Source organism: Nycticebus coucang, chromosome 7 (assembly GCF_027406575.1).
Source record: "Nycticebus coucang isolate mNycCou1 chromosome 7, mNycCou1.pri, whole genome shotgun sequence".
Classification (NCBI taxonomy): domain Eukaryota; kingdom Metazoa; phylum Chordata; class Mammalia; order Primates; family Lorisidae; genus Nycticebus; species Nycticebus coucang.
Window position 1 is genome coordinate 59,124,128 of NC_069786.1, and position 14,695 is coordinate 59,138,822.

Here is a 14,695-nt window from a genome sequence, read left to right on the forward strand (position 1 = left end):
GTCCCTCAAACTTTATACTATTATTGCTGATCTTCTTTCAGAGTAATATGCTTTTATTTTCCTTTGTTTTTCATGCAAGGACTTTGAGATATTTCCCCATCACCTGGAAGCACCATTCCACTACTTACAGTGGCCAAAAATAAACTACTAAATACCAAAAACCATATCTGATCTGTTGGCTAACTACTTTTGGCTCGTTATTAAAGTTCCTTTCTAGCATAAGATATAGTGTTTACATTATGAAAAGTTTCTGGATTTCTATTTAAATTTCTCTACCTTTTCACCTCTCCTAGAGTTTTTTTCTTTCCTTAGGATTGAGGCTCAGGACAATACCTCACAATGTGGATTCTTTTTCTACTTGCTTATTGGAAAATAGTTGTTTTTATTTTTATATTTTTAAATTCTGGTTCTTGATCATAAAGAGAGATGCACACAGTATTTGCCTTTAATCAGAGTAATTTTAAGCAAATATAAAGGCACTAAATAATAAATACATAGTGAGTTTTCTACTTTTAAATGATATGTAATGGATAATTGTATATAATACAGTTAGTCATTAACAAAAATTATTATTTGAAACATTGTTTATCTCCCCTGATTTAAGTTAAAGCCCTGACTAATTATTGCTGTCTGAGGATGAATAATATCTATAATAATATTTGTTAAATAAATGAAAGTGGAAAAAGATATTTGGTCTAGTGACTGCTAAGAATATGTTTGCAGATATTTGGGGAGTAAAGCTCCAAAATGCTTTATGAAGAGACAAAGTTTAAGAAATGTATGAGATTTTGAAAGCATATGACAACAGAAAAGACGTAATGGCCATTCTCTATAGGGTGGTCTCCAAGTTCACATAGCTAGTTAAATGCATCATGCTGAAAAATTCAGTGGAGCCAAAAAAGAGAAAAGTGTGATTTAGAGGGCACAGATAAGAACTGGATCTAAAATAGAGAACAAAAAGTTGAAGCCCACAAATGTGTTTCATTTAGTTTGCATTGAATTGGTTCCAACTCTTACAAATTGGAGATTTCACATAAGATTCCTATTTTCATCTTCATTTTACAAAGCACAGGGCAACCCTGGGAAGCTTCCCCTTCTGGCAACAACCACTACAGCTAATTAAAGGCTACCTACTTTGCATGGGGCATGCTCTCTAGAGCTCCCCTTAATTCCTACTTGGGCATTTTTTTTTTTAATTTAAGTTAACTTGTATGGGCCGTGTACACACTTGAGTTTGTACGTCCTGATTAAAAAGACTTTATCTTTCATCAGCTTGATGGTACCAGTATATCTTTTTCTGTCTAGATCTATATGTCTTCTGAGCTAGGATAGTAAGTAATATCCAAACCAGGATAACCATCATTAACACCAGGAGAGCTTATTAAAAATGTGGACTTCAGTCATCTCCTTTCCATAGGTTTAGGAGGGAGCATGAGAGACATTTAACACATGTCCAGATGATTCTAATGAATCTAGTCTCTAACGGGCTTTGTAAATCGCTGAATGGAGATAGAGCAGCAGGTACGTTTAGTCAATTCTTGAGAGTGAGGAACTGAGCCTAAGCTGTTTCTAATTTATTCACAATTGTGACTTTAATAGCTTTGGCTCCTTGCCAGTGATCCTGGGAATCTGGAGTTATCCCATTGGGTGCTTTGGTGATGGATGTTATATGAATTCTGAATATAAATTTAAAGAAGCTTTATTATCATTTTTTAAAATAGCTTTCTTGTGTGTACCCAAAAGCAAATATCAGAGGAGAACTGTATCATTGTAATTAACCATCACTGTCTATTAAGTCTCTATCATTAAGAATTTTCAAGATGGAGGATATCAAGTCTAAATCGTCCAGATGAGAGAAAATTAAGGCCCAAGGAATTAAATGATTGATTCAGGGTCACACAATTCAGTAGTGGCAGAGTCGGCATAAAACTCCAATATTCTAGTTTTTCGATCTTTTTTCCATTACAGTGATTTCCACCCCAGTACAAAGGATGGGTTATGGGATATATGAGAGTTGTCCAGAAAGCATCCAGCAATATATGTACCTATTTTTCATATTACACAGCAGGTTACTTTTCAGACACCCCTCATACACTCTAAGAGGTCAGTATTGTTTAGGTTGGATTGAGTTCAGGGTTACAGTGGTAAGGATAACAGGTGCTAAAAAGGCATTCTGTCACCTCCCCTGACTTCCAGTCATGAGAAGAACTTAGTCTGCAATTTAGTAATTGAAATTACTTTTACTTCTTTTACTAACTAAAAGTATGAATTTAAGACCTGTACATATTAGAGAACAAAATATGTATTATTAATTTTTTCAGTAAGGGATAAAGCAAATACCAAAATGATTAGGACCAATTTACAAGGACAAAGGCAATTCTCTTACTAAACTAGAAATACATTTAGACACAAAGTGATGGAGTAATGTACCATTCCCTGTGAGCCACCAGATGTCACTGTTATTGTCATTATGTATCGCCATGTAGTAGGGTTATTAGAGATTTTAGCTTCAACCAATATTAACAATTATCTGTTCATGATCATTGTGTTATCTTGCGAAACGTTTTTAATATTTTATAAGGCACATTTGATTATTGCTTTTCATAACTAGTAATGTATAGAAAGAAAATAAAATAAAGAAATAAGAAGGATTGTCCATCACCTGCAAATATGAACCTCAGTGTGATCACTTCAGAAATGAAAAATACCTTGTGAAAGTCCAATCCATCTCCACAATCCAACAGTTCTAAAAACTATCTATTTGTCAGAATTGGACCTCTAAAGTGATAAATTATACAATCATTAATTAAGTTAAATTTGATTCATTGTATTTTAGAAGCCAGCAACTACAATTTGCAGGAGTTCAAGTGGGTACTAGAAGGAATAAATATAAATATCAAATGAGAGTACTTTTCAAGGTCTTGAAAGCCTATTGCACATATGAAAGCTAAGTTAAGGTAAAATGGAAAAACCTGAAAATAGAGGGGAAGGAGTATGTGCCATTTAAGTCAGAGATTGAAAAATTATAGCTTTCTTTTCTTGTTTTCTTTTAGGAGGAGAAGACAAGAAGAAAGATATACAAAAAAAGACACCTGGATACATCAGAACATTGTGCATTCAGGCAACAGCGTGACTAAAGAGCAAATATTATAGTAAGTAGAAGTAGGACTTGGGTCTGGGAGGGTAAGTTAGATCTAATTAATAAGGTATTTTTGAATGGACATATTTTTTCTTTAATTTTTAATAATTTTAACATTTTAAGAACAATAAAATAATGTTAATAATTTTTAAGGAGAGTCGTATGATCTACTATTTTGTAACTACTGGTCACATGACTATAGACATGTAGATTGGAAATTTTGGAAACTAAAGTTAGAGAACACCTTTAGAAGGTTCTAGAAAAGCCCTGGGTAGGGGGGAAAGAAAGAGAAAACAAAATACAGAAAATGGATTCCAGTGAGAGTTTTGGAGGCTCTGGAATTAATCTTATAAATTTTGGCCTTTTTTAAAGTTTTGTCACTAGCCTTTTTGGGGAAGGACTTTTAGGAAGATGACTAAATTCTGTCAGTGGTGGGGTGAGGTTGAGGTGTCATTTTCTTTTTCAATTAAAAAAAATACCAGCTACTTATAGGATCTTAAGTCCTCTAAATATTTATATAATTATTAATAATATTATTAAAATACTATAGTTTCAAAACATGTAATGTTGTTCTATAAAGGTAGTATTAGCATACTGTAAAGCTTATAAACTATAGATGCTAAGAATCAATTAGAAACAGGATTCAAATGTAAATAAGAAAGTTAGTGGATCAACATGAAAGCTTAGGACAATACTGAAATATCTTTTTCCTCAAAATCTATCTCCAGCTGTCCTGCCACAATGTTGAAGTACCCACTTCCCAGCCCACTAAAGATTTGGTCCCTTAATTAAGGTATTACATTTCTAGGATTGCATTCATCCATGCAACAAACATTGATTGCTCACCATTTGTCACGATTCTACATGTTCTTGGGGATACAAAGACAAATGAAATGAGATCCCTGTGTTCAAGGACCTCATAGCTTTATGATAGAGATAGACATGGAAATAGTTTTAATGCAACTTGAAGTATATCCCTACTGCTTTGGGAACACAAAGGGAGAACTTACTTTGTCTGGAAGTAGGAGGAAGTAGGGAAAGGGAGCCCAAGAAAAGTGTGCTTGGAAAGTCTGAAAAAATAAAATCCTCAGGACTAGGCCTGGGCTGGTGAGCTGCCACCCTGTTGATTAAAGCGTGAGGTAGGGTCATAGGAAACTATTAAAGGAGCCTGTTAATTTGTTGCTGAAATGGACAAGGTAGTGTGACTCTCAGTTTCCCTGAGAAAGTCCCAGCTTTTAATTAATGCCTTCCTTTCAATTAAAAAATGTGCTAGTTTGAACATTAATTTTACTTACATGATAAAGCACAAAAATAAAATTACAGTAAAAACATCTATGAACCAATTGTCATCAAGACTAGTATGACTGGGCTGGGTGCCGTGGCTCACGCCAGTAATCTCAGCACTTGGGAGGCTGAGGCAGGTGGGTTGCCTAAAGTCACAGGTTCAAGACCAGCCTGAGCAAGAACGAGACCCTGTCCCTAAAAACAGCTGGGTGTTGTGGCTGGCGCCTATAGTCCCAGCTACTTGGGAGGCTGAGGCTAAAGAATCACTTGAGCCCAAGAGTTTGATGTTGCTGTGAGCTATGATGCCACAGCACTCTACCAAGAGTGACAAAGTGAGACTCTGTTAAAAAAAAAAAAAAAAAGACTAGCAGGACTTGCAGAGCTAAGGAACAGTTACAGTGGCAGGATAGGGAAGGAGTCAGTGGTTAGGCAAGCTGAACAAAGTAGAATCAAGTTACTACCACAAGGTATCGCTCACCTGAAGCATGAAGGAAGTGATGGCTTATTTGTCTGTGGTATGTGGGAAGCGGGGGGGAGAAGGAGATTAGGAAGTAAGAGAGCACAGCATTTAAGTGGAGAGTGTTGGGAAAGCATGAAAGGCCTTTTATGTCTTACTAAGGACTGTAAACTAATGGCTAATATTCTTCCTATGTCTCCTTTGCATATTGTACTAACCACACGATAAAGAATAAGCCCCATAATACTTACAACCATGTGGTAGTCATTACAGATGTTCACTGAATATTTCAGATTCTTGAACTCTTGGACACTTAGTGAGATGTCCCTTTTGGCTTCCTGGTGTTTAGTAGGGTCATATGACCAAGACAGCTAAGAGCTTGTAAACAGAAGTATGGTTGTTCCTGGTGGGCTTGAGACTCCAGACTCACTTTCCTCTCTGTCTCAGCAACTGGAAATCTTCTCTCCGGTGGTCATGCCATCAATCTGGGCTGTGAAGGTAGAATAAAACATCATGGAGCAGAGCCCTCCAATGAAATTTAATGGACATGTAACATGAGCAAGAAAAGTCAGTGGTTTCAAGCCTTTGAGATTTGGGGGTGGTGGTTGTTATAGCAACACAGTCTAGCCTTATCCGTATTGACAAATGACATATCATTTTTATATACCTATTACCAATGAGGGAACTGAATGAGTCCTATGACCCAATACCACTTTTGTGAATTAGAAGAAATTTAACTTACCTAAGGTTACAGACTTGGTAAGTAGATGTGCCAAGATTGGCACCCAGGAACTCTGAACAGATGAAAACCTGCAGATGTCACTGCTCTACAACATGAAATCTGAAACACTTAAGCCTTAATCCCGTTTCTTCCAAATGACTCATAATTCTGATCATATACTTTCCCCTTTTGTTTCCATCCTTAAATTACTTACATCATTACATCCCCTTCACACAGCACATTTTATAAAGAGTCCAAGAGCAAGCAAAAAGGAAAAAGCAAATTTAGGATATTTGCTTGTTTTTCTTTACTCAGAAGTGAAGCTCAGACCTCTATTAGGCAAAATGTAGCAGGAACACACCATGAGCATTATCTGCAGTTAGACCACAAGGAACAAATCGTGCACCTAAAACAAGGATGAGCACTAAACACGGTAGGTAAATGTAGGAAACAGAAAGTTATATAGCAATGTCATTTATTAGAATAAATGCACATAAAACAACATGAATTTGACAAGAATACCATATAATCAAAAGCTAAAGCTCCACATTCAAATGGTTGCCACTTCCGGGAGTGGTAAGTGGAGTTGAGGAACAGTGATAATAACGAATTTACAAAACTGAACAAATGAACAACCAACAATTCACCAAAATGGAGAATTTACATATACCAGGGATGATAATGTGTTGTGAACTAATATGAATAGTACAACTTTGTTTCAATCTCATGTGTAAAAACAAAAGCAAAAACAAAACTTCACAAAATCTGGAAGGTTTGTTTTCAAACAATAATCATTTTGGAATAACTTCCAAGGAGCACACTTTTTGAAAAACGTAAAATGTGTATAAAGAACAAGATTCATGGATATACAGAGTGAGGAATGCTGAATATACTAACTTTTGGCAAATGCAAATTACCTATGCAACTACCCAAACCAGCTAGGACCCTCCAAAAAGCAGAAAGATCTCCACAGAAACCCTTAATTACTCTACTCACAGGAACATCCGTTCCTTCTACCTTAATGCGTCATTTAGATCCCTACTTACCTTTCTTTAGATGTCAAATATTTGTAGCTTATGAATAGGGTTTGTAGGATCAAGCAAACTTAAACACTGGGGACTGCCAGTTACCATCAGATTCATCTCAATGGCATTGGGGAGGTTTTGCTCCAAGGTGACATGAAAACTGCGGCAGGAGCTGTGTCTCAAGCTGTTTGTCCAGCCAGACCTGGAGATTTGGGAGGCTGGTACCTGCTTTTATTTATTCACATGGAGCGTTACTGAATACAGATGCCAACGCTGACTGTGAGTTAAAGAGAAGAGACGACAAGAGCTTAGGCTTAACCTACAGGGGACCTGAGGAATAAAGAGCCCCAGAGTCCAGTGTGAAGAAGAAAGAAAGGGGAGGAAGAAAAGAGACGGAGAGATCAGGCTAATGAACCATTTCCTGAAGTCACTGGAAACAGGGAAGTGGTGCCTCAGAGAGCAAGACCATGCCCAAACAAAGCAGGGATAAAGGGGATCAGCCACACTGTCACCAAATTCGCAAGAGTTCAAAAACCAGCAATCCAAAATCTGCAGGGAGAAAGAAATACTCCTGCAGGACCGTCCACTATCATTGTCATTAAGACGAGAACATGACAGTAAACACACTGCACACACACCTACGCCAAACACACACGCATATATTTTTGATGCTCACTTCGAGAAATATGAGCATAGATTGTATTTTATTGGGTGGTAACATTCTCTTTCTTTGTAAAGAAGAGTCAGGTTATATATTCTTATTTCTATGATAGGAAAAAGCTGAAAATGATGAAATGCTTTAAACTATTTATAAAAGAGTTAATAATAATAATACCAGAAGGTTATTGAGACCCCTCTTTTCTGGAAATGATGAAGAATTAAGTTACGGAAAATGCCAGGCTTAGAAGTTACCTCAGGAGAGCAGAAACTGAAAGGAACCTGAACAGTACAAGTAAAAAAGGTCTATTATATATTTCCTGGAAGTGTGAAGTAAATAGATGCCTTCCCCAGCAGCCAGCTGACACATTACTTCCTGTGGTAATTTTGATTATTGCAAATTGCCAATATACTACAAGTAATTTTAATGAATGGAACCGCATCATTTTGTCATATTTGATTTGTAAGCAAATGCTGCTATTTCTTTTTTACAAATACAGCATTAAGACTGAGTAAATTACCTTCTTCCAGTTACATTGTATAGTAAAACAAATTGACCATTTGACTCCCCAGACTATTACTCCACAAAGCATGACTCATGGGAGAAATAAAATAAAACTTACTCTTTCTTTCTTTCTTTTCTTTTTTCTTTTTTTATTAAATCATAGCTGGGTACATCAATATGATAATGGGGCACCATACACTTGTTTCATAGAATATTTGACACATTTTCATCTCATTAGTTGACAGAGCCCTCCTGGCATTTTCCTAGTTACTTTGCCAAGACATTTACATTCCACATTTGCCAAGGCTTACATGTACCCTTGTAAGATGCACCACAGGCGTGATCCTTTCAATCCCCCTCCCTCTACCCCTCTCCCCCCTCCCTCCCCACGCTTCCCCCCTTCCCCCTCTTCTTAGGTTGTAACTTGGTTATAGCTTTCATGTGAAGGTCCTAAGTTAGTTTCATAGTAGGGGTGAATACATTGGATATTTTTTCTTCCATTCTTGAGACACTTTACTGAGAAGAATATGTTCCAGCTCCATCCATGTAAACATGAAAGAGGTAAAGTCTCCATCTTTCTTCAAGGCTGCATAGTATTCCATGGTGTACATATATCACAATTTGTTAATCCATTCGTGGATTGATGGGCACTTGGGTTTCTTCCATGACTTAGCAATTATCAATAGGGCTGCAATAAAGATTCTGGTAGAAATATCTTTGTTATGATGTGGTTTTTGGTCTTCTGGGTATATGCCCAGCAGAGGAATTACAGGATTGAATGGCAGATCTATTTTTAGATCTCTAAGTGTTCTCCATATATCTTTCGAAAAGGAATGTATTAGTTTGCATTCCCACCAGCACTGCAAAAGTGTTCCCTTTTCTCCACATCCACGCCAACATCTCTGGTCTTGAGATTTTGTGATATAGGCTAGTCTCACTGGAGTTAGAAGATATTTGCTGGTTATGTCTCTGACAAAGGTTTAATAACCAGAATCCACAGAGAACTCAAACGCATTAGCAAGAAAAGAACAAGGGATACCATCACAGGCTGGGCAAGAGAATTGAAAAGAAACTTCTCCGAAGAAGACAGGTGAGTGGCCTTCAGACATATGAAAAAATGCTCATCATCTTTAATCATCAGAGAAATGCAAATCAAAACTACTTTGAGATATCTTTCTCTCTTTTCTTTCTCTCTCTCTTTCTTTCTTTCTTTTCTTTCTTTCATCTTTCTTGTTCTTTCTTTCCCTTCTCTCTTTCTCCTTCCTTCCTTCCCTCCCTCCCTCTTCTTTCTTTTATTCTCTTTTTCCTTTTATAAATTATTTCTCAAAGGACAATCAAACATTCAGCAAGCCAAGAATAACACATTTTATTGTATAAATTAGAATTAGAATATTCTGTCTTAGATCTCTCCTAATACCAAAAAGCATATTCCAAATACACACAACATTGCATTGTTGATATCTCACATAAGTGTACTGGGAGACATGATAAAAGTAGCAGACCCAGGAATATAGAGGGAAGGAGTATTTTAGTTTGATGTAGTAAATACACAATAGCAATTTACAAGGCCTCACAACATGGATTTTCACCTTCTATACTGCAGCATGTTTTTCTAAATTCCTATTTGATTTTACTTTGTTTACTCATTTTTATAAAAGAAGTTTTATACAGCCACCCATTTTTTATAACCGCCTAATAATGTTTACTGTTTTATCATTATATTCAAAGATTCAGCTCACTTCCTAATTGATACTCCCATTATGATTGCAGTAGTATCTTGACAGGGCAGGGAGTCAGTATGAGTTGAGTAAGTGAGGAAATAAATGAAATGCACTGGGTGCTATTTTGGGGACAACTATTCTTTACTAGCAAGATACTGTTGGAGTAATAATCTAGCATATTAACTAGATTATTAAAGTTCTGCCATGAAGTATTATTCATAAAATATAGTTGTAATTTTGGAGGAAGAGAGCAGTAAGAAATAGTGGAAAAACCATGGACCATAGAGTCATAAAATGTATGTTTAAATTCAGGTTTACTTTCTCTAACCTCTTAGGCAACTTATAGAATTTCTCTGAGTTTCAGGTTTTTCTATAAAATAGGGGTAAGAAAATATGTCTCACTGGGTTGTAATAGGAATTAGAAATAATATATGAAAGATGCCTGGGCTGTGTACATAGAAGCTACCAAATTAATGATAACTATTATCATTATTATTGTTATTAGCAATTTTTCACAACACTGATTTATTAATGTGCCTTTTCATTTTCTAATTTAATGATATCAGATATTATTAAACGTTTAAACGGTAGGCAGTAAAAAAAAAGTTCATTTTCCTAAGATATAGGGATTCTTTTTGCCTCCAAAGTATAAAGGTTCTTATGATGTACTTCAACTTCTGTCCTTGATTATCTCCTCACTTTCATCTGTGAATTCTATCTTTGTATATATTAATTATTATAATACAATTTATAGAAAATGGAATGATTATTTGTAAAAGGCAGAAATGAGTACCTGAAACTTGATTCCAGGCGCTAGGCATTTCTATATGAAGCTGTGGATAGAAAGACTATTTTCAAATCTTGAAATAGTATCAGAAATTGATTTTGAAAGCCATTGGAACCCAGGGGTGTAGGTAGAAAAAGCCATTGTCTGTGTTGTAGGTTATGATGTTCTGACACCTACAAGCATCTGACTTGGCAGTCTTTCTCTCTCTCTCTTTTTTTTTTTTTAAGTGGTGCTTAAAAGTGTCGGTATGGAACATAAGTAGATAATGCAAATATGTTACCGACCCTTACCAATGACTGCAATTATGCAAATTTTAAAACCGTCATCTTTTATAATTAGGTGTAGTGGACTTGTGTAGTTAAGTTGTCCACTGGCTAGCTCGGACTCTAATCTGTTGAACAGCTTTCCCTCTAAAAATAGTGCAATTTAAATAGACAAAAATATTCATTCTGCAAAGGAATGACAATGTTTGTGATGAAAAGGAAAGACATGACATCCTGAATAATTGTTAGTGACAAATTCCTTGTTTGTCACTTAGAAAATGTATTTTTATAAAGAGCTGAAATTCTTTAACAATAATTAAGCATATTGTTGAATCAGTCATATGAGTATGAAATTTTAATTATTGTATTCAAACTCTTTGGAAATTATTAGTATTATTTTTGAGACAGAGTCTTACTCTGTTACCTGGACTAGAGTGCAGTGGTGTCATCATAGCTCACCGCAACCTCAAACTCCTGGCCTTAAGGAATCCTCCTGCTACGGCCTCCCTAAATGCTAAGATTACTGGCCTGAGCCAACACATCCAGTCTTAGAAAAAAAAAATTTTTTTGACTTGGATGCTAGAAGGAAAGATGGCTGCCTGTAGTAAAATTTGCATAGAAACTAAAATTATCTTTATTAGGTAGATAATTTACTTGTAGTTAAATACTATTGAATACTGAATCTCATTAGCCACAGTACTGGGAATATAGAATGCACAATTCTATTATCAGCACATCCCATAACGATCTGAAATAGTTTTCAGTAGAATTATACATAGGTTATATATAAATTATAGCTACACTTAAATATGTTAAAATTTAAATATAATTATAAATACATAAACATTATATATACATATATATGACATATATATATATATAAAACCTAACACACCAAACCTTTTGTTTAATTACAATAAAAAAGACTCCAGATATATGTTGGTATGTCTAAATTTTGAATTAAAAATTATACTGACTTGAACAAGTTAAATCTGAAGGATTTTAGTTTTATTACAGTGATAGGCCTAGTATCTTGATAGACAATACTCTAAATAAATTACATATGCTATGTTTATTTTCTAATTTAATGCCATGCTATATTAAGGACATAAAGGTCATTCAACAGGAGGAAAAGCAAAACTACAAAGAGGCAACTGAAGCTTATTTTACTTTAAATGAATCAGTCATTGAAACGAGGGTAGGGAAAAAACAAAAGTCAAAGCGGCGTTGACTTTCTAAGTGGAAAACGTACTCAGTGCAAAGCTTCCAAAGACACGTAGGCCTTGAGTAAATTTTGGATAGTAGCTTTAGAAATAGGGCTTGTATTTTATTTTCTAATCATTTTCCCTAAGCATCTTATCTACTGGCTCTCCAGGGATTAAGGGAAGGTGATCCAATTTGACTGGTGTTAAGAAATAGTAATCACCTGTTAGTTCAAATAATAAAGATTAGTTGTAATAAAAAGACTTTCTAAAGTTAGATTTTTATCAGTTTCTGTTTTCTAGTCCCCAAACTGTGAATTCACAAAATTTGTCTATTAAAATACGAGCAATGTCTGTCTATTGTAAAAATAGGTATAAAAATATAGAAACTGCTCAATACAAATTAACTGCAATGTAATAATGGAATGTGGATACCTTAGACATGTAACTATTTGATTAAAATTACTTCCTAACAAGAAGCTTTGTTTCTGCCCCTAGATGCAGTACAGACCCTGTCTGTTCCCGACACCTCTTTCCGTGCTGCCAATGATTGACCACAATTTAGTAAGGTGAAAAATGCGCTAATTCGCAAGAATGAACAACAACAAAAAATTGAAAGTGTACAAGAATTATTTTAAAACATTTATTTCCGTCAAACTTCATTAATTTAATTAACGAATTTGCAATCAGGACAAAATAACTCCATACTTACTTCTTTGTAAGTCTTTTGGCAAGAGGAAAATTCATCTTGAAAACAAAACGGAATAACCAGATCATCAACACAAGGTGGCGCTGTGGACCAGTCTCTTAGGACTAAGTTTGTGGTTTAGTATTCTCTCTTATTTCTCTCAGACTGATTTATATAATTCAGCCCTCTTAATTTTGTGTCTAATTTTTTCATACAAATATAGTCATAAGATTAAGAATAATTTTCTTAATTTAAAGAAAAATGCAAATTTGGAGCTCACAACAGATATTTTTTATGTAATTGGTAAGCAACCTCTATGCAGCGGTACTGTATTGACAATGTATGTACATATATTGTCCCCATTTTTCTCTGAGGATATATATTCTTTCATTATCTCAGGAACAGACGACTCCTCTCCAGTGACACGGCCATCTCCCTACTCTGATCTGCCTAGAATCTGATTTTATGCTGCTTTCATCACTTACAGAGTTATAAGGATTTTTTTTTTTTTTTAGAGACAGAGTCTCACTTTGTTGCCCTCCCTAGAGTGTAGTGGTGTCACAGCTCACAGCAACCTCCAGCTCTTGGGCTTAGGCGATTCTCTTGCATCAGCCTCCCAAGTAGCTGGGACTACAGGCGCCCGCCACAACACTGGCTATTTTTTGTTGCCGTTTAGCTGGGGATGAGTTTGAACCCTCTCCATCCTCGGTTTATGGGGCTGGTGCCCTAGTCGCTGAGCCACAAGCACCGCCCCTAAGGATCTTTTCATGTAAAGACCATTTTCATGTTGCTGTTACTTCTATCAAGTATTTTCATTCAGTCAAGCATCTTCAGTGGACATCCTGCTATGTATTAATTTAAAACTAAATTTTTAGCATAGTATTTAACTCCAGCACTATCTTAATTCCAAGACACACAAAATCACAGCTTCTTTTTCTAATACATACACCCAAGCAAGTCTCATTTTCTAATATTTTAAAATATTGTGAGAATATCTATCAGTAGCAAGGCCCTTTTCCTAACATTTATAGTGTCACACCTCTTCTGAAACTATTGCTCACTGTAGTCAATCGGTTTCTTTAAATTGCTTCACAAAGCTCATCTTCTTGAAGAAGACTAAACCCATGTTCCTCCAGCACACAAGCCTACATATTGTGGCGCATGTATAAACACTATGCTTAAGGGAAATCTTCAGAAAATACTTAATGATATATTATTATTTACAAGGCATGGTTTACAATTGGTGGGTTCCATTTCTCTTCTCTTAAGAATATCATTATAGCATTACTATTTTGGGCTTCCTGATCATTTCCAGTATATGGTGTGATACATGTATTTGGTACTTGATACAACTTCAGGGAATGAATGCAGACGCCCAATTCTTCTCATAGCTTAAGACTGTTGGTACTGATAAATATATACACACACATACCACACACATGTAAACATGTATGCATATATGATATATGAGCAACAATTTTTCTAAAATCTTGAAATACAGACTGACGTGAATAAAGGTATGCATATTATGCAAGCTTTAAAGGTAGTGTATTTACAGTTAAAGTGTCAATATTGTTATTTAACATTTGTTGAGGTTCCTAATCATGACCAGTGTTCAACAAAATACAGAATTACGTAAAAACCTAGTGGAGAAAGCTTTCCAATTTCATTTCAGCTGTTCAAACAATGAGGACAGCAACCAAAGATAATAGTTCATCTACTAACTATGAAGTATTTAAGAACATGCACACTGAAGTTTATATACAGTAAAACCTTCACAGTTGACTACTTCCCTACATCGACAACCTCTTTAAGTTGACCTAATTTTCATAGATCAGACATGCACCACATGTACACATCAGCACAGTAGGTGTAGTTACTTACTTTGAAACCTCTGTATGTTGACCAGTTTGTTACAGTCCCTTGGGTAGTCAACATACAAAGGTTCTACGATATAATAAACTGCATAATTAACACATATATGCGTAAAAAGTTTTGGATATAAATTTTTAATATTATGTATAAAAAAGTCAGATATCTATGATAGGGTTTCTCTAAAAATAGTTATAGGTAGCACATATTACAGAAAATGATATTTGAAGTTCGATATTTTATAAAGAAAGTTTGTGAATCAATATATGAGGATGTCATTGAAATGTTACCCCAAGTTACAAGTACTAGGAAAGTTCTAGATTTTTGTTGCTGCTATTATTTTTGTCTATTTTTTTAATAATGGATTTTTATAG